Source organism: Accipiter gentilis, chromosome 11 (genome assembly GCF_929443795.1).
Source record: "Accipiter gentilis chromosome 11, bAccGen1.1, whole genome shotgun sequence".
NCBI classification, from domain to species: Eukaryota; Metazoa; Chordata; class Aves; order Accipitriformes; family Accipitridae; genus Astur; species Astur gentilis.
Window position 1 is genome coordinate 34,667,699 of NC_064890.1, and position 22,367 is coordinate 34,690,065.

Consider the following 22,367-nt stretch of genomic DNA (forward strand, 5'->3'; position numbering starts at 1 on the left):
GGCAAATCATGTAAAAGTTAGGTGGAAAGATGCTCTTTCTTACTCACCCTGTAGCTGTTTTTACTTCTGATCTAAGACGGTTAGACTCAGAATGTCTTTTTTTTTTTTTTTTATTCTTCCAGAATGTATTTTATCAATTATCAAGGATCTTTTTCCAATTCTTTACTTTTAGAACAATGGCCCGTCCATGTTACGTTGCCTTTCAAGCACGTGTAAAACCCAAACAAACCTAAAGGTGGATGAAGTGCCACAAAGCACAGGTGACTATCATTCACAAAGCACAAGGTTACTATCATTTGGAAGGGAGGTTAGCAGAAATGCCCCAAACGCAGAATAGCCTAAGGAATACGCGGTGGGTTCAGCTGGTGGCACAAGCGGACGGTAGCTTCGCCTTCCATGAAACCTGCTGCCAAACATGGGGTTCGTGTCCGTCCCTCTAATGTCACCTGAACAAAGCACGGGGTTACACACCTCCTGGTCTCCTCTTGCACCAGGAGATACGTCCTAGCTACAGGTTGCACTGCAAACTCTGCAAACCAAGGGACCAAACCCCCTGTCCTAAGAGAGAGCTGGATGTATACACACGTGAGCAAATGCATACCCAGGCATGGAAACCTGCCCTTTTTTGTTCTCGCCTTCGGCTCATTAAAAGCCAGCAGCTTAGCTGTTACTATGCCTTTACGGGCAAACACACACACACACCGCGCCGTGGGCCCAGCCTGCATTTTCCGAATACCGTAAAACTTCCACTGCCCCGATGGCAGCGCTGGATTTAAGGGAAAGGTCGGATTTAGCCAGGCAGGGCTGAACCCGCGGCCGCGCATCCTGCGGGGGCTGCGGCACACGCGGCCCAGCCGGCCATCACGCTTGCCAGCGTGAAACTCATTTATGGTTTTTTTTTTTTTTTTTTTTTTTAAATTTTTTTTTTTTTTTTTTTTTTTTTTTTTGGCGTGCCAGTGAAAGCTTGTAGCTGCCGGCCGCCGGGTTTTTCTGGGTGGTTTTTTTTTCTTTTCTTTTTTTTTTCCCCCCTTTTTGTTTAAAGGCACGCCGCAGCGGCTCGCTACGGCAGCATCCCGGCGGCCAGCCCCCCCCCCCCGGGAGATGCCGCATGGCCGGCTCGCGTTTCCCCCCCCCCCCCCACCCCAAAAAAAAAACCCACCCCAAAACCCGATCCTCCTGGGCTCCCCCCATCCCCTCCCCGACTGGCTGACCTTAAAACCCATTTTTAAGGTTTGAAATCCCTCCTCGGCAGGGCGTTTGGCCGGGGGGGGTGGTGGGGGGGGGTGTTGCGCACACGGCGGAGACAAAGGGCTGCGCGGGGACCCGCGGCCCCGGCATCCCCCCCCCCCCCCCCCACGATTGCATCAGCTGCTGCCTACCTTCCCGAGGAGCCGCGGGGATCCCCCGAGGAATAATCCACCCTCTCCGGCGGGAGAGCACCCCGACAGGTAATTACAGGGATAATAATAAAATAAAATTTAAAAAAAAAAAAAAAATTAAAAAAAAAAAAAATGGAGAAGAAAAGACGAGAACGGGATGTGTGTGTGTGGTGGGGGGGGGGGTGTGTGTGGGGAAATGAAAGTGGCGAAATAAAGGCGGCGAGGAAGATGCCGCTCCTCCTCCTCCTCCTCCCGCCGCGGGTGTGTGCATGTGGAGGTGGGCGGGAGGCGGGAGCGCGCCGGGCGCGCCCCCGCCCCGCTCCGGGGCCGCGCTGCCAGGGGCCGCGGGGCGCGGAACCTCCGCGGTCACTCGTGGGGCCGGGCTGGGGACCCCCGGCACCCCCCCCGCTCCCCGGCGGCGCGGACGTTCAGCGCCTTCCTTTTTTTTATTTTTTTTTTTTTTTATTTTTTTTTTAAATCAGCCCACAATTTTTCACTCTTTTTACACCACCACCACAACCATTTTTCTCTCTCTTGTTTTCTTGCCCACAGGAGAACCCCTCCTGGCAGGCAGAGCGGAATTCTTGCGGCTTTTTGCCTAAAACGGCCGTGGGAGATCTGGCGTCATCATGTTACCCGATTTCCTGTTTCGTCACGCACGAAGCTCTAAATGCTGCCATTTGTGTGAGAAGTGAGAGCGCTTTCTGCTGGGGCAAGACGCGCTCTTCCAATCCAGAGGGGGTTTGATGCATCGATGATTTGCCGTAGCTCGTTATTTCCATACTAATCTCTAGAAAGCGTCGTATAAGCTTTTCGGCTTGGGGGGGAAAAAAAAATACTTTTTAAGAACAAACCTGAAGCGAGACGGCGTTGCGGCTGGCGATTTTGAGGCCGCAGGCCTTGCTTTCACCCCACGCAATGCGTGACTTGCACGGGACGTAGCAAGGCACGGAGCGAAAGGATGCTGGAGCGTGCCGGCGTTGGGAGCAGTTTGCGGAGCGGGGCCGGCTGCTGGGAAGCTCTCGTGGTAGCTCTGCCAGCGGCGGCTGGAGGTGTTTGCTCTGGAAGTTCCCCTACTGGGTCTTCTAAATGTCAGGCCGGAAAGGTGGATGACAAGCGTGGTTTTCAAATAACCATCTATGCGTGGACGAGTTGGATTCCCGTTTTGGTGCTTGTAGTGCAGTTTTGTGGGTTTTTTTCCCCACTAGGGTAGCTCTTTGAATGTGGAGCGCTGTGCAAACAGTAATTTAATTAACACCCATCACACCCCGCTAGCCTGAGAGCCGTGTCCCAGTCATGAGAGTGAAGCCAGAGGAAGAGCTAACTACCCAAGGTCGTTAAGCCAAGGGCTGCTCTTTCAACACTTCCTCACGTGAATGAATAAACCTCTTTGGGGCTCGCAGCAGCACCCTGCGCCGCCCCACAGACATTTCAGATGGATGAAGGAGGTGGGGTTGGATTCCAAGTCAGGGCCTGGACTCCCCAGCCAGCCCTATGTGCAAGGCATTGTGCCCAAAAGCAGAGAAGAAAGTATTCGCAATTCACTCTTACTCGGTTAGACTTATTTCTCTTAAACTGACAATCAACACCCCCCCCACCCCCCGCCAAATTACTAAAAAAAAAAAAAAAGTGTATTATGTAGTGGATGTGGTCAGATGGTATTGCTGTAGGGAATAAGAAGAAACTCTACTCTGTTTCTTTAAAACAAAAGATGTATCGGGCTGACTATCAGGTGAATGGTCATTGATTCGATGCATTCTGTTACCACCTTTCCTTTTGTACCTGTAAAGGCAGGCCTTTTCTACCTGACAGATAATTTGATTCTTACCTTGTCACGCACATTCTTAGAACCAAGGTAAGTATTTTTCATAGGATTTGGGAAAAAATCTTTTTAACATATCTTAACAGAGCTCCACAAAATCAAGAGCACTTCTCAGAAATGAAAACTTTGCACTTTTAGTATTTCAAATTTCTCCACTCTCCCTCTCAATATCTTTCTGATTTTTGAGCACTGTTGGTTCTGTTTGCCTTGATCTGCTGTGAAACCCTGATGCTTGTGACTAGCTTCTTCTAGTTCTAGCTTTTATGATTTCTTGTAAGCTTTTTTCAATAGCTTTTCATGGCATTCACTCCTTATTGACCTTACTCACTCCTCCTGGGCCTTTCTCTTTATCCTTTTAGCTCATATTCTTATTCCTATATCTGGTTTCAGATATACCGAAGATTCAGGAATTTGCTTTTATATTTCAGGCCCATTATTTTTCTTCCTCTTGTCCGTCTAGGACTGCCAGTTCTCTTCTTGGATGCCTTTCAGCACACTTTTATCTAGTCAAAATGGATCCTCCTCTCTTTCCTCTGAAATAGCCCTGAGCCTTTCTCTGTCTGCGATAACACCATTCCCATCTTTCTTTTGTTCAGACCTGCAACTTCCAAATCTTCTTTAGATTATATTTTGGCTGCCTAAAATGCATCAACAGCCATGTTCATTTTCAGAACTACACTCCGAAGTGCAATGTTCTTCCAGAGTCTGGAAAATTTCCTTCTGAACTGTCCTTCAAAGATTTGTGCTTATTGACTAATTTAAACTGTCTAATGGAAACTGCAGGTATGCAACAAAAAATATGCCTATATAATGAAAGTGAACTTAAATCAAAAGATACTAGATACTGCTTTAGTTGACTACGTTATCACACGTGTGAGCATTTGGCAAGCTTCTTCACACACGGTTTCTGAATGCTGTTTGATTCGGGGTGTATTTTATTGAAAATGGGGCTTGGTTGGCTTCTTTGCTGTCTTTTGCTTCCAAATTGCAGTGAAGCCTACGAGAGATTCCAAGCACAGTTCTTGCACCTGGCGCAAAGCTGATGACAGAGGGTCATTAAATTTGGATGATTACCCGTTCAAACATTTTACCCTTGGGCAAATATATGGCTACAGCCCAGGGGAAAGCAGTTGCTGGAGTTGAGGGTAGCAGTGCCTGGGGCGGGGGGGTTCACGGCTGACGTGACAAGCCTGGCAGGAGGAGCTGGAGGTGCTTACAGAGTTCTCTCTATTTTAGTACATCCGTCATTGGCACGTTTGGACTTACGTGTTAGTGCTTGTGTGAAAGAGAGGGGAATGAAAGAGAACAGATCAGAAGCAGAAAGCCAGCCGAAGGAGAAAAATCCTGTGTTTTGCAGAGAAGCTGCTTGCTGCCAGAGAGTGACCTTGAAGGTCTCTGAAGGCTCTGACTGGCCTTCAGGAACGGCCAAGAGTGATGAGGAAGCACGGGATGTCGGTAATGGCCTTTTTTGCACCTCAGTGCTACATCTACGTCTTGTGCTAGGTGAAATAAAAAGCACATAGACTTTTGGGGCTTTTTTTGTTTGGTTTTGGGTTTTTTTGGAATGAAAACTTTGTGTCCATTTGCTGCAGAGAGCCCACAACCTAGGTTTGATAAGGCAGCATCTGAGCTATGGGGCTGCTCACAGGAGGGGGCAGTACTGGTCCTCTTTTAGGAATTAGGCAGTGAGATCCTCTTCCCACCAAGGCTTCACAGAGAGTGTGGGCTCAAAAAGTGTCTCAGATGTGCTGCAAGGAGCAACAAAGAGCTGGTACCTACTTGGGCTGAGGGTGGTTCAAGTCCAAACCTACTGTGAGCCCTACTGAGGTGGGTGAACTCTTCCAGGGTGGTACAGTAAGCAATTGCACTGCCCAGTGCAACTTTCTTCTTGGAAAGAAAGTAAAATGTTCAGCTAATATCTATGGTTTCTCTAGTCTGCGATGCCAGGCTTTGCTATCAGACAAAAATAAAGGTTTCTTGGAAATCTACTGCCGTGTTAAAAGCCTGCTGGTGCTAGCAGGGTCCTGACGTTGATTCTGTGACATTAGCTGAGAAGGATATTTTGCCTAGCAGCTGAGCAAGGAAAAACATCATTGACTACGAAGCATAATGTACGATCTGTACATGACTGGTCTTGCACGATACTCTAAAAAGAACTGCCCACACTTGTCACAGATTCCGTGAACACTGATAGCATCAACTGTGTCTAAACATGTGTTCAGCCGCCTCCAACTCTGCATGTTGAGACAATCGGGTTTTGAGGGCTGCAAAATCTTGCATGCGTGTCTGTGACTCTGTGATCATGGGATGTTATCATTTGTTCATTTCCTGGCCAAAGTGTGGTGTACAACTAGGATGACTAATCCTGGTTTAATAGGACGACTTCTCCTCTGCTCTTCGTCTTTAGATTCAGGAATTCACGCAACGAACCAGGTAGCTGTGCTTTTTCTCCTTACCTTCTGATCATCTGCTCTAACTCTTCTCTTTGGTCAGAACAAGTGTTTTACTGGATTACAAAGGTTTCAAGCTTCTTGTACGAGGCTAAGGAAATAGCAGTGACTAAAACAAAGAGATTTGCAAGTGTGATAGATGCCTGTAGTGATAGTAAAAGCTTCATTTAAACACACTTTGAAAGTATGTGTAACAAAATGCTGTTTTGTTTAATCGCTTTTAAGGTGTTGGTTCTTACCATCAATTTATAGCGCTCTAGACCAATTTATGTGGCCTGAGTAGATGAGAAAACTTTGATCTTTCTGAAATGAGTAAATTCAGACATTGACGTAACCACGATGCCAAGTTGTGTTACAACACAAAGAGGAGATCCTCTCTCCTTTCCCCCAGAAAAGGATATTTTTTTGCCATTCCATTTGTATAGAGTAACTTTAAAGGCTTGCTCAGAATTTGAGGGATAGTAACTGCTATATTGGGTTGCCAGAAATGGTCCTGGCAACTTGCAGCTCCTAGTCCCAGCATAAGGCATGGGACTGTGGAAGATGGGATGTGTCTAGAAACATGAAATAATTGATAACTGTTGTGAATTAAATTATACTAAAGACAATTTCTTTAATCCGGGACTGGCCTGCTAGTGCACAGCCCATTAATTGAATTTTCCTCTGTTAAAAAAAGATAGATTAAAAGATACATATATAAAAGAAAATGAAAGTTTAGTTCAGAGTTTGGGTGCCAAATACTTTATATCTAAATCCTTATCATTAATTAGAAGCATTCAAAGTTGCTGAGCGTCTCTCACTGCTGCTTAAATCCATGGCAGTCAAGGGAACTCAGTATCTCCAGAAATCAAAGTGCTCATTTACCTGACTATATAAGAAATGAGATGCTAACCTGTAAGCATCCAGGTTGCACATACTGACCTTATTGTAATCCAACAATAATGTATCCTGGAGAAGTTATGGGATCATGAAACACCATTAAATGAGTGAATTTAAAAAAAAAAAAAAAAAAAAGAAAAAAAAAAGGAGTGAATTCTTGTTTTTGACAACTCCCATCTAGTAAGATGACATAAGCTTTTCAGGAGGGTGGTAAAATGATGAACTCTTTAAATCAGCACAGGAAACAACCAACCAGTAAAGATTAGCTTTACACAGAAGAAATTCATCCTCAAGAAGTAGAGGACTAGGTTAAAATCCTTTAAGAACACCTTGACGGCTATTATTTTTTAAAAGAATAAACCAAAATAAAGCTATTGACGTGCTCAAGGGCTGAAATACAGTGGGAATAGTAAACTTATGTAAAACTGAGGTTGTTAACACATCTGTAAGACCGGGCAGGTGCCTCATGTGGTGGCTGGTACCCATCCCGTTGCTCCTCTGGTATTTACATTAGTTTTTGCAATTCTTCAAAATGCAAACAAATTCCGTTATCGTTAGAGCTAAATGAAATTGTCAAAAGCAAAATTTAATCCATAATTTACAAGGCTTTGGGTATCGTGTATTCCGTGAAAGTCCTTCCCTAGACGCCGTGACAGTGCTGTAGGGCAAAGCAGCGCTCTGTGCGTGCGTGCTCGGTGGTTGTTAAATGTGCGTGCATTTAATAATGTGTTTATGAAGGAGTCAAGTTCTGTAGGAAAAACATTAAACCGATAAAATTAAGCTAACTGGAACTTCATGTTATAAATATAGCAAAACTTCCTGATCTGCTTGAGACAGGGAAGTCTCCAGCACTGCTGGTGTGGCTGCTTGCCCCGAGCCTCCCTTGCAGCAGGGAGCTGGTCAATGCCAGTCACACCTCCCTGACATGCTATTGAGCTCAAGCTGCAAATCAGGAAAAAAGGCAAATAGCAGACAAAAAATGTCAAAGTATACAGCTCTACTAGAAGTTGTGCTTAAAAACCTTCTGAGGTACCTGTGCAGTAACCTCTTCTCTCTCTGGTTTTGGACTTCATAGAGCGGCTGTCATTACAGTAATGAAGTGATTAGATCTGCTCTGTTGCCTAATTACAGGACTAGAAATGGCATGCATTCCTGCAATCTAGTTAAGTACTCCATATCTGAATCCTCTGATTTCAAGGATAGTCTTTGGGAAATTATCTTTAGAGCACATAATTATTTTTTTTTTTTTTAAAGTGCACCTGATTGAAGTGAGGAGTCTATCATATTGTAGAATTATTGATTATGGTAAGTACTTTGAACTTACACAGTGTTTTTCATCTCAGAATCTCCTAGTATTTTGCTACAAGGGACAAGTATTATTAGTCCCATTGCAGATTAAAATCTTGGAGGAAAAATGAGAGAACACGTTATTTATTTAGGATTCCTGTCAAATGGTGCAGCAAGACTAGCTAGTTCAAGACTAGGTACCCTTTCATTTAATGTCCTTGAGGGGATCCTACAAGCAAAAGACCTTTTGTTGCATTTCTTTAGGATGGAGGAATTTTCCATGCAGGTCCTGGGGCTACAGATTTTGGGTACAAAATGAGACGGGTCGCAGCCTCCAGTTGGATACAGCATCTGCAAGTTTTCTTTCCCAGAGCAGCTCCCCTCTCTTTGTACAGTAACCAGGAAGTTCTGTGTGGTTGTATTAATGATAGGAGCATAGTATTACAAGAGAAGAGACATCTTTAAAGACTATGTGTCTGCCTTAATTATTGGCGTATGCCTCTACAGAGGCAAGCCTGCCTTCATGCCAGCTCCTGACATCTTTGGAGATGGAAATCTGAACCTGCTTCCTACCAGCACCTGTTTTATTGTCTTCCAGCAGCTGTATATTTGCCTACCTAAAATGCATTGCAGAGCTGTGAGCTTCCATCCCTCTCCTATCTGGGTTTACATCCCTCTAGTGTCCTATCTGGGACGCTCGGCGTGAACAGAAGTTGAACATCCCAGTGATCATCACCTGCCTTGTCCTACAGCCTCTTCTGCTAAACGGCGGTTAGCAGAAGATGCTGTTCACTTCGCAATGCATACAACTAATTGCGTACATTCTTACAGCAAACAAGATCATGATTAGCAGTGGAACAAACACAACTCAAACATTGGTAGAGGCTCTTCACACTGGAAAAAGGATTAGGTAGTTTTGATTCCCACTGCTTTATCTCATCTACAAGTCCATCCCGTTTTTCCATCTCTTTCACATTGCTTAGTCAGACGATGAAGAAGACAGGTAACATTTTAACAAAGCTGGGTCAGAGGAAAAGTGCAATAACATTTCTAAGACCCATGTAAATGTCTAAAAGTTGGCTTAAAAGAAATTATCCTGAGATAAGGCATAGTAGAAAAAATTCTTACAAGATCAGAGAGCAACACATGCTTTATCAGTAGACCTGGTGTATAAAGCTCTGGGTAACCAGAAGGCAGAAGATATTTTACAATATGTAGTACATATAAATTTACATATATTACTATTTTATAGCTAAAATTTACAGTTATATGTATCGTATATTATATATTAGCAGATGTCTACTGTACCTCTTATAATAAATAAATGTAAAAAACCCCTGCAGATGGGTTCAGAACTTGTATTTGATGCATGAACTTGACTGTAGTTTGTTGGAGCATTCTTAGTCCAAAAAGGCCATTAAAAAGTGCTGTCTTCCTAAAGCCTAGCCTTGGCAGCAAATCATAGCCTGATCCTGCAAATTTTGTGCACTCAAGTACTGAAGTAGCATTGGAAATGTTGTTATGGACTAGCGTACACAAAGATGCCTGACTCAATAGGTTTCTACTATTACCATCACGGCCTAATGCAGTCGTAAAAGGGAAGAGTAAGTGCATTTTGTAAATGTGTTCTGGAATATTCATGTTCATCGCAAATGCTACCTGGTTCAGGTTGCGGATGCTTTTCTAAAAGATTGTCTTCTAAAAATGCTTTTTTTCAGTCATGGTGCTGGTTTTGCAGAGTCCATCACCCTGCTTCGCTCCCCATGCGCGGGGGGCCGCGGGAAGTTGTGTCTTCGGCAATCTCAGGCACCGTCAGGGCTGACTGGAAGATCGTTGAAGTCAATGAAGACAGACGGGTACATAAAACATAGCTCGTGCTGAAGCACTTTCCCAAACTTGGGAGTAACGGGGAGTCCAGGAGGTAATGTTGTAAATAATTACTCAGAAGTTACAAGGGTCCAGGGGAAAGGAGCAGTCCGGGGAGGAGCACAGGCATCTCTTTTGCTTTGTGCCAGGCTGGGACATACATGCGGGTTAGGAACAACACCCTCCCAAGCCTTGAGCTCAGATCAGTTCACAGGAAGACCAGTGCAGGGGCAGAAACAGGCAGGTGGTGCACAGGGGGCTTTGCTTCTCTGAAGCCTGAGCTAGCAATTTTAACCCATGTGAGTTGTCCACAAGAAATTGTCTGGGACCCGACTTCCTACTGCTGGACAAGAAACTTCTTCTCCCACCCTTTCATGTCCCCTTCCCAGACTGGGTGCTCAAGAGTCCCCACCGTGCTGCCGTCTCCCTTCACCAGAGCAGGTCCCTTACTGGGATCCAGGCAGCCTCAGTGGGGGCACGCCGATACGAGGGGGCAGGGACAGGACCGGAGATTGGGACCAGAGCAGGGTCACAGAATTGTCAGACCTGGCGAGGTCTGCCTGCAAATATGGGGGAAGGGGCTGGTGATGCAAACCTCCGGTAAGACTGAGAGAGGATGCTCCATATGTCCGCCCGGAGGGAGCGCCGGAGCTCGTTCCAGCTCCCCGCAGCAGGGAGCACAGCCTTACAGGAGCTGCACAGCTCTCTGGGCTACAAAACTGCATTTATTCCTACATCCCAGGTAAATTGAACAGTTCTGCTGTTTTCCTTGGGTTTTGCCTTTTTTTTTTTTTTTTTTTTTTGGCTTTTGCACTAAAGTCTGTGTTTTAGCGCAAAGGTGAGAAGTGTGAAAAACCTGGGTGTTGAGTGGCAGATCTGCCGGCGGCGACAGCCAAAAGTAGCCGAGCTCAGCCACGGACTCCCCTCCTGTCTTTTTGGCTAAGACGGGACAAATCCAGCCCCACAATTCCCCACAAACCACCTAATGCTTGGAGAATGCCTGGCATAGGAAATGTCAAGATTTTGACTGTGGTTTTAAGAAACCCAACTCAGGACCTTAAATGAAAGAGCAATCAGACTTTGGGGCATGCCCAGTGCCTGCAGTGAGAAAAACCCAACCCAAACCAGCAGCCTATGCTACAGGGAACTAGGAAACTGAAAATATGGTGTATCAGAACTTGCTTCACTTGTATAATTCTGTTTGAAAATGTTCTGGGTTTAACCAGGGGAGTGACTGATAGTAAATTGCTGGGAACCTCAGCCCACTCCGTAAATATTCAGCAAGAAGAGAGGCAGCGTCCCTAAACGATCAAGAAGCTCTCGAAGTTTACAGCACTATGCAATTATTACAATCTGAGCATTTTTTAAGCAGAGCAAATATTTGCTCTCAACTTCACGGCTAGCTGTTGCCGGGGACGTACGCAGCCTCTATGGGCAGAAACATTCACTTGTTCCTTGTTTGCCTTTTGGTTTTCATGCAGGAGGAGGGTTTGGTGCCAGCGTGTAGTATTACATGTATAAAGCTATTTGCTTTTCTCTGATGTTCAGCTAGTTTGAAATGGCTACTGATGCTTTTCATTTAATTTCTCATGTGGATTAAACAAACACGTGCCACTCACAACAAACACTGCTACTCATGACTCATTAAGTTGTGTTTCCTAACCAGGTAATCAATTGCCTGAAAATGCTTCGACAACAGAGTTGATGAGGTGTGTAATGCGAAGAGGACAGAAACGCAACCAGAGGCTGCCTTCTTCAGGCCTTTTGCATGCAATGGTGCTGCATTGGGACTTCTAAAAATGGAGGGATTTTTCCTCATCATTTTAATCTCATGTTTGGAAAATTTCCAGATGAAAAATTCATGGTTTTTCCCCTGCCTTTTTCCTTACCTTTTTTTCCCTTTATTAAGGCTAGGTTGTATCATAGATAACATTATATTGTGTTACACCATGGAAAGGGTGGAGCGCTAATGTCAGTAGTTAAGGACAGACAAAACTTCCTCTTTCCACTACCTTCAGGGCATAACACTTTGCTAATTAAAATACCCCACGGCCAGTTCACCTGCGTGGCCCAGTGCACTGGGTCCGCAGAGCTGATCCAGACCTTACCCCGGTATGCCCGACGGGACGGAGGGACAGCAAGCGCACGCTGCGCCCTTCCTCATCTTGGTGATGATACGCAAAACCTAGGTGGTCCGTTTGGGGCTGTTTGAGTGCTCCCAAGTATTTATTTGCTTGTTCTCTTAGAGGTTTAGAGTCTGTGCTGAATATTTGGAGAGTGAAATAAAACTTTTAAAAATAACTTTTTAATCTAGTGTTGAAGTGCTTGCTCTTGGAAAATATTCAGCTGCTAACAAAAATAACCAACTCCCTCCCCCCCCCCCCGCATTTGTCCAGTTTAAAAATACTGTGCCATACAGAATTCACTCATATTTAATTCACAAGCCTATCATCTTCCCTGAGAAATTATTTCTTACAGTAAAAGTGTTTATTTTCTCCTATGCCAGTGACACGAGACTATTAACGTCATGAAGCTAATGCTTGAACTGTTCATATCGTTACGCTGCTGCAGCAACACTTGCCCTCTGGTTTCTTCTTCAGTTAAGACGTAGAAGGAAATGTCAAAGCTCGGCAGAAGTGGAGGGAAGCTGCTCTAAGCCAGGTCAGGGGTGTGTAAGTTAGGCCACCCGACAGAAAAAGTAGCCGGTACTTGCACAGCAAAGTGGAGAGGTTTGGTAAATTTATCGCCTGAGGTGTGGGGAGGGGTGATGCAGCACTTGCCTGACGTGAGGGTGGGAAAGGAGCAAACTGTGATGTGCAATGAAACTTGGTTTCATAGCAAAACTTAGGTTTGCTGCTTCTATTTCAGGCCTGCACAAGAGCTTGTGCTCCTGCAAGCTTTTCTTTTCTTTTCTTTTTTTTTTTTTTTTTTTTAAATTAGACCAGTTCATCTAATAAAAGATATAATCTCTACCTACAAAACTTGTCTTTGGTTTATGTCTTTATGCCTTTTTGGCTACAATAATGCTACGTCTTTTGATACAAATATGCGTTGAATAAAACTTACTTCGATATGTATAATAGCATATTCTCATTTTTCATTTTACAGCATGTGAAGGAGATAGTATGTTCTCGCGACAAAGTTCACGGAAGGAAGCAACAAAATCAAATCATGATTCTTATGGGACACTCCAGGTTTTATAATGGACTTTCCTGAGAATATGAGTTCCTCTGCTACACTGCAGTTTTTCTGCAGTCCTGTTTAAGATGTATAGGAAAATTTCAGTGTTAGTCCTTTGAGGTCCAAATTGAAAATTCTTTAGTTTATTTCTGTTTTCCACATCAGTTTTGATATGCATTTGGTTTGGGCTATATAGTTTTGTCTCTTTCCCTTTTTGATGTTCTGGGAGATAGGTGTACACCTTTCAGACGAGCAGGAAGTGCTTTATCTTTAATAGAAATGTGTTATGACACATAATGCTCTTATTGATCTATCGTGGTGGTGTCCTCAGATACACTTTCCTTGCAGAGCTTTTTTCAGGGCCCAGAGTTACAGAAATGAGCACCTGAAGTTCTGATAATCCCAAGCTGATTCTAAATCACACTCGTAAGTCTAAATATAAAGCTAATAGCAAGATGTGATCAGGGTTTGCATATGTCAGCTTCATTTGCAAAATCAAATTCTGACAGGAAATGGAAAACAAGAAAATCATTCTCAAGAGGATCCTAATAACTCCAAAATTTGAATATTTTTATCTTTTTTTGTTTGATCCTCTGTAAGGATTAATACAATGTGCCAGGACGATGCTCCGTACACAGGAAACTTAACAGACAGAAAATAATGTTAAAAGGTCGTACATCACAGCAGAATGAAACAATGTTTGCCACAAGAGGAGAATGAAAAGTGAATTTAAAGGAAACGGTTGCTTTTTCGTAACTTGAATATTTAACAGCAGCAGGCAGGAATTGTCCTAATTTTCTCTGAGGTGTCGGATTGGCTACTAATTAGTCAGCGGGAAGGAAACACAGCAATATTGTTCTGCATGCCGTCGTATGACCTCACCCAACGGATAACGGTGGCTTTGCCAACCCGTGCAGGGAAGGCCCGGCGCACGCAGCATGGCGGCTGCCCTCCGCCTTGGCGGCCATTTTGTGCGCGGTCGCCCGCACGGCACAGCAGCGGTGGCAGGGTGGCACCGGCGTTTAAATAAGATATTCACCCAGCAGCCACATGGAGGTGGTCCTCCTCCAAATTCCCCCGCTGAGAAGCCTCCTTCCGAAAGTGGCCGTGTCTTCCCTGAAATACCTTCAGGTCCGTTATCTGAGAAGTTCCTCGAAACATTTACACACGTGAAAGGGCGTCTGTGAGAAATTCCTTGACTGGTACAGCTGGAGCAACGTCTGGGAATATTTGTAAGAGCCCATAAAACTGAAAAGACAATTCGTTCAAAGGCCAAAGGCCTGGTAAATGCATCCCAGAAGCACAGCTTGTTTCACCACCATTGGCCCACCTGGCCGCACCGACTCCGTGCCCTCTTGTCCTGGTGCCAAATGCCGTGAAACACACGCAGGCATTTCGGCCTTGAAATGGAAAATATCATGAGAACAGTTTTGGTAACGATCCAGGCACGATCTGTAATAGGATTAGGTATCAGCAGCAGGCCCGGGAGTTGGGGTAACTCTTCTCGTGCCGCAGGGCTTTCCCCTGTCATCTTTCTCAGCACGTGCCCGAGTTACTTGCTTGTTTTGGTGCAAAGTTTGAGCTCCGTTTTCTTTTTTTGGTTACCAAATTAATTCTGTATAGGAGGACTTGAGTGCGAAAATAACTTATTTTAGGCTCGAGTCCAAAGTTACGTTAAAAAAGCATTAAAGTTAATGGGACCATTCAAGCTGCTTCAAGCATATACTTCGTTTGGACCTCCCAGAGCCCCAAGCACAGTGCAGTGAATGCAAACTTTGCCTTTAAGTTCTGGTCATCTCTCAAGTGCTGCTAGTCTCCTTGCTCCGTCATTGTGCTTGGAGTACAAATGCTTTAATTCCAGCAAAAAGCCCGACCCTGGGACTGTAATAATGATGCTGTCAGATTTGAAGATGTTTTTAACAAGCCCCAGCCACTATTCTGTGTAGAAAAGTTTATTAGATGATGAGTGAGCACCTTCACTGGGTTTTGGAGGGGATTTGCATCTCTTGTTTCTGTTATTGCCTCTATTAATCTTTGTTAACTTTGTGGTAGGTTTAAAAAAGTGAGCCAGGGTAAAAGTGTGACAGCTAGTACCAACATTACATGAGATCGCCACTGTTAAGACTGAAATCTCTTCAGAGCAAAGAATTTATCCATTTTTGTGTCTTCTAGATAAGCAAACAGCTTGACAACAGCAACATAACCCAAATTAATTATTCAAAATCTAACCATCTTTCAATTTCTGTGTTGCTATGCTCTTTAAAATAATTCACCACTGTCGCCTGCCTTTGGTGCAGCCAGCTATAAAGAAAAATGAAAACACCCTCACATTCCATTAAAATACTTCTTCACCTTCTTGTTCTTCTCAATAGGCAAAGTTATCCTTCCTCGAAACACAGGCATAGTTCAGGCCATCTATTTTGTTCCACAAAGGCTGTTTTTAAATCCCAGAGAACAAAGATATTTCCTATGAGTCAAGGCAAATTCCTCCCTTCATATGTGAATATCACCATCAATCTCTGGGCCAGAAGAAAATACTTACCCTCTTTTCCTTCCTGGCCGGTTCCTGGAAAATTGCGTCAAACCTACCTTTTTCTGTTGATTTATTTTCAGGAAGTGAAGTTACTAACTCAAGGTCAGAATCTTGTTTGTGACTTTGCAATTTTTGCATGATCCTTGTGATTCAGAATGTTGTAATTGACTGCGAGTAGAAAAGTGTACAGCATCACTGGTATGGTTTGGTACAGAGTGACAGTCCTGGGGTCCCTCAAGGCTATGGCCCAGGTCGATCACTTCCCTAGGGAATAAGTAAGTTTTACGTCTTATATTTGTCGCACCAAAACTCGTCACTGCAAAAGCTTTCCGTAACAAGAAAGAACGTTTTTCTGGAGAGGAGCACACACACATATGCCTGTGTATTTGATCTGTGACTGTTTAGAAGAAGGAGGAATGTCCTGCCGGCCGTTTGCTGGTAAAGGCTGTTGCAGGGCTGCGCCGGCTGCTGCATGGCCCACGGCTGCTGCACCAGCCGTTGCTGCCCACAACTTCTCGGCTTTCCTGGGATGCTTTGCCATGCCAGAAGCCAGTGCTCCTTTGTTTTCAGGATGAGTTTGCTCATTGTCAGCTTGAAAACAAGGACAGGGAAAGGGTTATGTACCTTTGGCTAAGAGTCAGAAACAAGCGGAGTCTGAAAAAACTTATTCGTTCCTTTTTGGCTTACTTCTAATGGTTATTCACTCTAAAAATCCGTGTTCAGATGGTGATCTGGACCTCCATACTGCCCAGACGAGTTATCTCCTTGATTTCACCGAGCATATAAATGCTAGTAATTGCTCGCAGTCAGCAGGAAAGGGTTCTGGCTTACAGTGATTTATTTTATCCCTTATGTTAATGTGCCGGTGGGATAGCTTTGTGGGCACTAAGTAACAAGACTGAAGTAATGACTCAGGTTTCCCTTGGAGACTGTCAACACGTACGGTTTTCTCCAACCTTTTTTTCACATGATTTCAAAATAATTTCAAATTATTATGAATATTTATTAATTGAGCTGCTTTATGGTCTGGGCTGGCTGGTGTTCAGTTCTTCACACATTCAGTTATACGTACCTTGTCCAGGATTATTTCCACAAATTCCTTCCTCCCCTCCTGTTCAGGGAAAAGCAAGGAGCCAAACAAATAATGATGAAATCACTTCGGGATTTCTGATGTTTTGCACAGACGTTCTTCTCATCTCCCTTCTCATTTATCAGTGGGTCTACTTTTTCCCTTCTTCACAAGCATGAAATCATTCTCTTTTTCTGTTCCTCTCCTGGCCTTTTTTTCCTTCTGTGTCTTTTCTGGCTTGCTTTTCTCCCCCATGGCTTGTGGCCTGAGCGAGCCCCATTGCCACGCGACGGCTCCTTTCCTTGTGCAGGATAACTGGCTGCCGGCAGCTCTCGCTCCCACCCTTCAGGTACCACCAGGCAGGCACCTTTGATCAAGCATCCCTTTTGTTAGCACGCACTCGAGTTTTTGTCTTGGACACCTTTCTTTTTGGGGCAGCTCAGCCAGTTCAGTGACCTGCCCACCCCTTCGCCTCTGCGGCATCTTTCTGCAGCCGCCATCTCCCTGCGAGGCGGCAGGGTGAGTGGGCTCAAGGACATAACATTGGCTAAAAGAAAAAAGCACAAATCCCAAAGATTTGCAAGCCAGGTCAGTGTGCAGGGTAGCAGGTAAGCATGGGCGAGCTGCAGCGGGAAGATGCAGAGAAAACTTTGTGCAGTTACATTTTCAGCTACGCTCTCCAGTGTTGAAGGCGAACCATAGTTTAGTAGCATTAACGCATCAGTTGGCTGTCATACTCACTGCCAAGGTATCGTAATATTTCTCACTGTTTTTTTATCACCGAGTCTTTAAAAAATTCCCCCTCTTTTATAGTTTCATAAAATATGGTAGTCAATTTGCTAGACTGGGTGAAAAGGACCTGGGTACTTCTTTAGAATCAGTTCATCTTTACAGTCTATGAGAAGATCATATGGGAAATTCTACAAAGGAAATGAAAAGCAAAGACATTTCTTTGTGGGAAAAGTTAAGTGCTAAGAAGTTTGTAAAACCCTGTGAGAATTTGAAAAGTGAATGTTTCTGGGTGCCTGTGGTAGGAGGGAGAAGGGAAAGCTACAATGCAATGTCTGAAGAAGAGCGAAAGAAGTGAAAGCAGAAAAGATTTTGCATAGGAACTTCTGTAGTTTCAGTTCTGTGTTAGTGGACTATTTTCCCTGTGCGCAGACAGGGAAAGCACCATGTCTAGTCACTTCAGCAAGGCAAAAGTCTGAATCACGGGCAACTCGACTCAGATAACAGCAGCACTGACAGAAACAAAATAATCTGTGAAAGTACTTTAGGTTGCATGTGTTTAAATCTTCTCAGTATTTATAAAAATAAGAAGCCAATCAAAGTAGTTACTCCAAGTAGTTGCCGATGCCTTTTTCAGAAGGATTTCATGGTTCTCCTAAGTTTCTGGATGACAGCGATAGGATCTGATTCTTTCCCACACTTATCCATATGCAAGTAAGGACGAAAATACTTCAGAGGTTTAGTTTTGGTCAAGTTGCTGCTACAAAATGCAGAAGAGGGCTGCTGTGCCCTGCCAAACTAAAATTTGCAGGGGAGGACAGATGGATATTTTAGCAGTTAGCCACACTCAGACATAATAACCGTCATAGGACTTCTCCACTGAGACTCAGAGATAAGCAGTGTGTTGATCCAAGATATGGATTGTCTAAATGGCTTGAGAAATTTAACCACAAGATGGAAACTGGCTCTGTTAAGTGCAGGAGTAGTGAAGTGCTGCGTTTGACCTTCCACAATGGCTGGAAATCTGTGGCAGCAAAAAACCAAAACCATTTGCTTTATGTCAAACTATTGACTTGGTTTTGAAACACAGCTCATACGCTAGTGTGACCCCATTGGTGACATGGCCTGTGTTTTCTTTGGTAGTTTAGGGGAGCTCACTGCAGAGCTTGGGGCTTGGTCCTACGAAAGGAAAGTCTGCTCCATTTATGCCTTATAATCCATTTGGGTTTGAAGTTGACTGTTTAAGGTCTGAAGGAGCCACGTATGTGAAATATGGCATACCTGAAATGAATGCTTTTGCAGAAGAAACAGATTAATGGCCAGCTTGCTGCAGCTAGCAGAGTGAGTATAGGCTTCAAAAGTACAATGTGCAAGAGGAATTTGGAAAATCCTGGACCTTTCTGGGATGAAGAAAAATAAAGTAGGTGTGGGAGCCAATATTGGTTCTTGTCTGCTTTACTGGAAGAGGGACTTGTGGGTTTCACTTCCCCATTTGACCTTTTATTGTCTTTCCAGGTAAGTCCAAGTAGATTGAAGAGCCCTTGTACCCTCTGTATTGGGTTTGCATGGCAAAGTTTTGGTAGTGGGGGGGTTACAGGGTTGGCTTCTGTGAGAAGCTGCTGGAAGCTTCCCCATGTCTGACAGAGCCAATGCCAGCCGGCTCCAAGACGGACCCACTGCCGGCCAAGGCTGAGCCCATCAGCGATGGTGGTAGCGCCTCTGGGAGAACAGAGTTAAGAAGGGGAAAAAGTTGCAGCAGGCACAGAAACTGCAGCTGGAGAGAGGAGTGAGAAGATGTAAGAGAAACAGCCCCGCAGACCCCCAGGTCAGTGCAGAAGGAGGGAGACAAGGTGCTCCAGGCGTCGGAGCAGAGATTCCCCTGCAGCCCGTGAGAAAGACCATGGTGAGGCAGGCTGTCCCCCTGCAGCCCAGGGGGGACCCCACACCGGAGCAGGGGGATGCCTGAAGGAGGCTGGGACCCCGTGGGAAGCCCACGCTGGAGCAGGCTCCGGGCAGGACCTGTGGAGAGAGGAGCCCACGCTGGAGCAGGTTTTCTGGCAGGACTTGTGATCCTACAGGGGACCCACGCTGGAGCAGTCTGTGCCTGAAGGACTGCAGCCCGGGGAAGGGACCCACGCTGGAGCAGTTCGGGAAGAACCGCAGCCTGTGGGAAGGACCCACGTTGGAGAAGTTTGTGCAGGGCTGTCTCCTGTGGGAGGGACCCCACGGTGGAGCAGGGGAGGAGGAGTGAGGAGTCCTGCCCCTGAGGAGGAAGGAGCAGCAGGGACAACATGTGATGAGCTGACCCCAACCCCCATTCCCTGTCCCCCTGTGCTGCTGGGGGGGCTAGGTAGAGAATCTGGGAGTGAAGTTGTGCCTGGGAAGAAGGGAGAGGTGGAGGGAAGATGTTTTGAGATTTGGTTTTATTTCTCATTACACTACTCTGGTTGATTGGCAATAAATTAAGTTAATTTTCCCCAGGTTGAGTCTGTTTTGCCTGTGACAGTAATTGGTTGAGTGATCTCTCCTGTCCTTATCTTGACCCACGAGCCTTTTGTTATATTTTCTCTCCCCTGTCCAGCTGTGGAGTGGGAGTGATCGAGCGGCTTTGGTGGGCACCTGGTGTCCAACCAGGGTCAACCCACCGCACCCACAGTTCCCAGTGTGTGCACACAGACACAGACATACGCAGTCCCCCCGCCACACACACAGTCACCCCAAACCGTGATCTGGCACCAACCATGACTCATTTACTTCAAAAGGCTTCCTGGGACACCTGTGATTTTAAAAACCTGATTAGAAGAACTTAAGTCTTATTTGTGCTTGGAAACATCATCTTTGCAGCGAGGCAAGAGACCCGCCTGATCTTTGGGAAGAGGGCAAGAGCCAAAATCCCGCACAAGCAGGAAGCCCCTCCAAGCTGGGCGACAGCAGGAGGCTACGGATGGTCCCCCACGGGCGGTCGATGGGTGTTGGTGCAGGTTTCATCATTTCCTGCAGTCTCGATCTCTGCCGGTGGGCCGGCACAAGCAGCAGCCTCGCTGCTTCTGGTGCTGCTCCCCAGCAGGAAATACCTGCACCCGGTGCCGGTCTCTGGCGACTCTTCGGCAGCTTCTCGTGACAGCTCCGTTTCCCACGGCTGAGTATTCTTAGGGATTTCCTCACTCCTCTCCCGGAAAAACTCATCAGAAACCCCCCATGTGCCATTTTCATTTGGAGTCCAGCAACCCTTGCAGAGCGATGGTTTCACAACTGATGCTTCCCTGATGGTGGCAAAAGCACCATGCAAATATTTTAGCAGCGGCTATTTTCAGACCTGAAGGTCTCTCTTCTGGTGGCTGCCTTTTGCCGACAGACACGGCACAAAACTCTCTTCACGCTCCGTGGCTGCTCTCCATGTTTCCGCAAAGTCGCGGCTCTGCCGTGGCCCTTTTTGACTTCGGTTCCGTTTTCCTCGGCTGTTACGCCGGGATGTGCTCCCCATGTCCTGCCCGCAGTGGAAGCGCCTGCCCGTCACCGGTTTTATCCATCACCCAAGTCCTCAGCAGGGATTCGAGCCGGGCCACCAGGTCACCCCACCGCAGGCAGGTTAAGATGCCCCCAGCTCCCAGCCCACGTGAGACTTGTCTGTTTGTCCGTCCTGTGTAGCGACCTGGGCCCCAGCCCCGAGATAACGCTCTACCAGCACGTTAAATCATTTTGCCGAGGCGGGCAGGAAAGAGCAATATCGGCTGTTCACGAACTGGTATTTATTTTAACAAAATGTAGACGCATGGTTGACCTTGTTAGCCCCGGCCCAGTAACTCCTGAGCATTTGAGAATACTCGCCAGCACCTCACTTGGCTCCATTTAATTTCGCTGCAATCTGAGCTGTTTGGAGATGATGCGAAGAAGATTTTTAAAGATCACCAAAAAGCTAGTTATGTAAGCTACACTTCCTTTCCAAGACCCATACTGAATTTCTACAGTATTGTTAGTAACTGTCCAACACATATTACCTATCAATTTATGTTCTCCAATTGGAATTTTTTTTCCCTTTTAATATATGTAAATAATAACAAAAATAAAAAATAGCAGTTTTTTCTAATTTAGTATAACATTTTCAAACATGGTTGATGATGCCACCTGTTACTGGGATCACCTGATTGTTCTCTTACTGGCATACGTTTCTGTTCTTTTAAACATTACCGAGCTTCAGATGTTTCTCCTGACATTTTCCATTACGAGTAATTGCAGCAGGGTGGTCTTTTTGTGCATCCCTGTGGAAAAACAATCAGCCTAAATGATCTGGCCCATTTGAGAGTAAAATCAGGGAAAAGAGGACGTTTTCCCGTAGTAAAATAATGAATCATTTTTCCTGGGAAAAGTTGCCCCTCCGGTTCTCTACAGCAGAGCTTCCCACTCGGCCACAGGCTGGAAGGGCAAGAGGTGCCTGAGTGTGGAAGCGGGTTTCTCCGGGCTGCTGAAGGAGTCCATGTGGGACTGCTGGAATGCTGGGACTGGAAGGATGGCCAAAGAACAAGAAAATAACGGCTTGTAGTTAGAGGGAAGGCTGTGAGGAGACTGGCCAGGCAGAGACTAGGGAAATCAAAGGAAGATGTTTCTAGCTGTGCCGGGGCGAAGTGACTGTGGAAGGGTGGGAGCTGGACTCGGGCAGGCGTGGGGTTGCGAAGGTAGTAGATGAGGGGAGAAGGTGGCTCGCAAGAGGAGCTGGGAGAGGTGGTGTTGCTGGGGAGCTGGCAAACTGGGACCGGGGTCAGAGCAAGAGCGGCGGAGCTGACGAGGAGCCACCTTATGGTGACTGAAAGCAGCTGTGCGAGAAGACAGAAGGAAACGCGCGCGAAGGCAGGTTGGGGTTCAGACCGTCACGCTCACGGGACTGAAACCAGAAAGGCGGAGGAAGCGGGTGCTGGGCACATCTGCGCTGGAGATGGGGTGGCATGCCCACATTCCCAGAAGGATGGGACCCGGGACTTCCTCGCAGCATCTCAGCTCCTTCTGGCCCTGAAATTTGGGCATATGCCAACACCCCCCCCCCCCCCCCCCCCCCACTCCCCAGGCTCTGTTTCTGCAAGAAAGGAAACCCGGGCACACAGACCAAACGGGAGCTGCGCTGTCGCGCAAGCAGGTACACGAGCTAAGCCTTGGGGGCATGGCCTGATGCGATCCAGCT

The 22,367-nt window shown here is 45.9% G+C and overlaps 1 protein-coding gene across 2 annotated transcripts in view; it reads right to left on the reverse strand.

Moving 5' to 3' along the window:
- Window positions 1-1,633, reverse strand: part of SLC38A1 (solute carrier family 38 member 1) — a 41,745-nt gene extending 40,112 nt beyond the window's left edge. The window contains exon 1 of one of the 2 annotated variants that reach the window (XR_007507623.1): window positions 1,380-1,633. The gene's annotated coding sequence lies outside the window, so the exon portion shown is untranslated. The remainder of the gene's footprint in view (window positions 1-1,379) is intronic. The other variant, XM_049813638.1, reaches the window with a different exon arrangement.
- Between the last annotated feature and the right edge of the window lie 20,734 nt (window positions 1,634-22,367).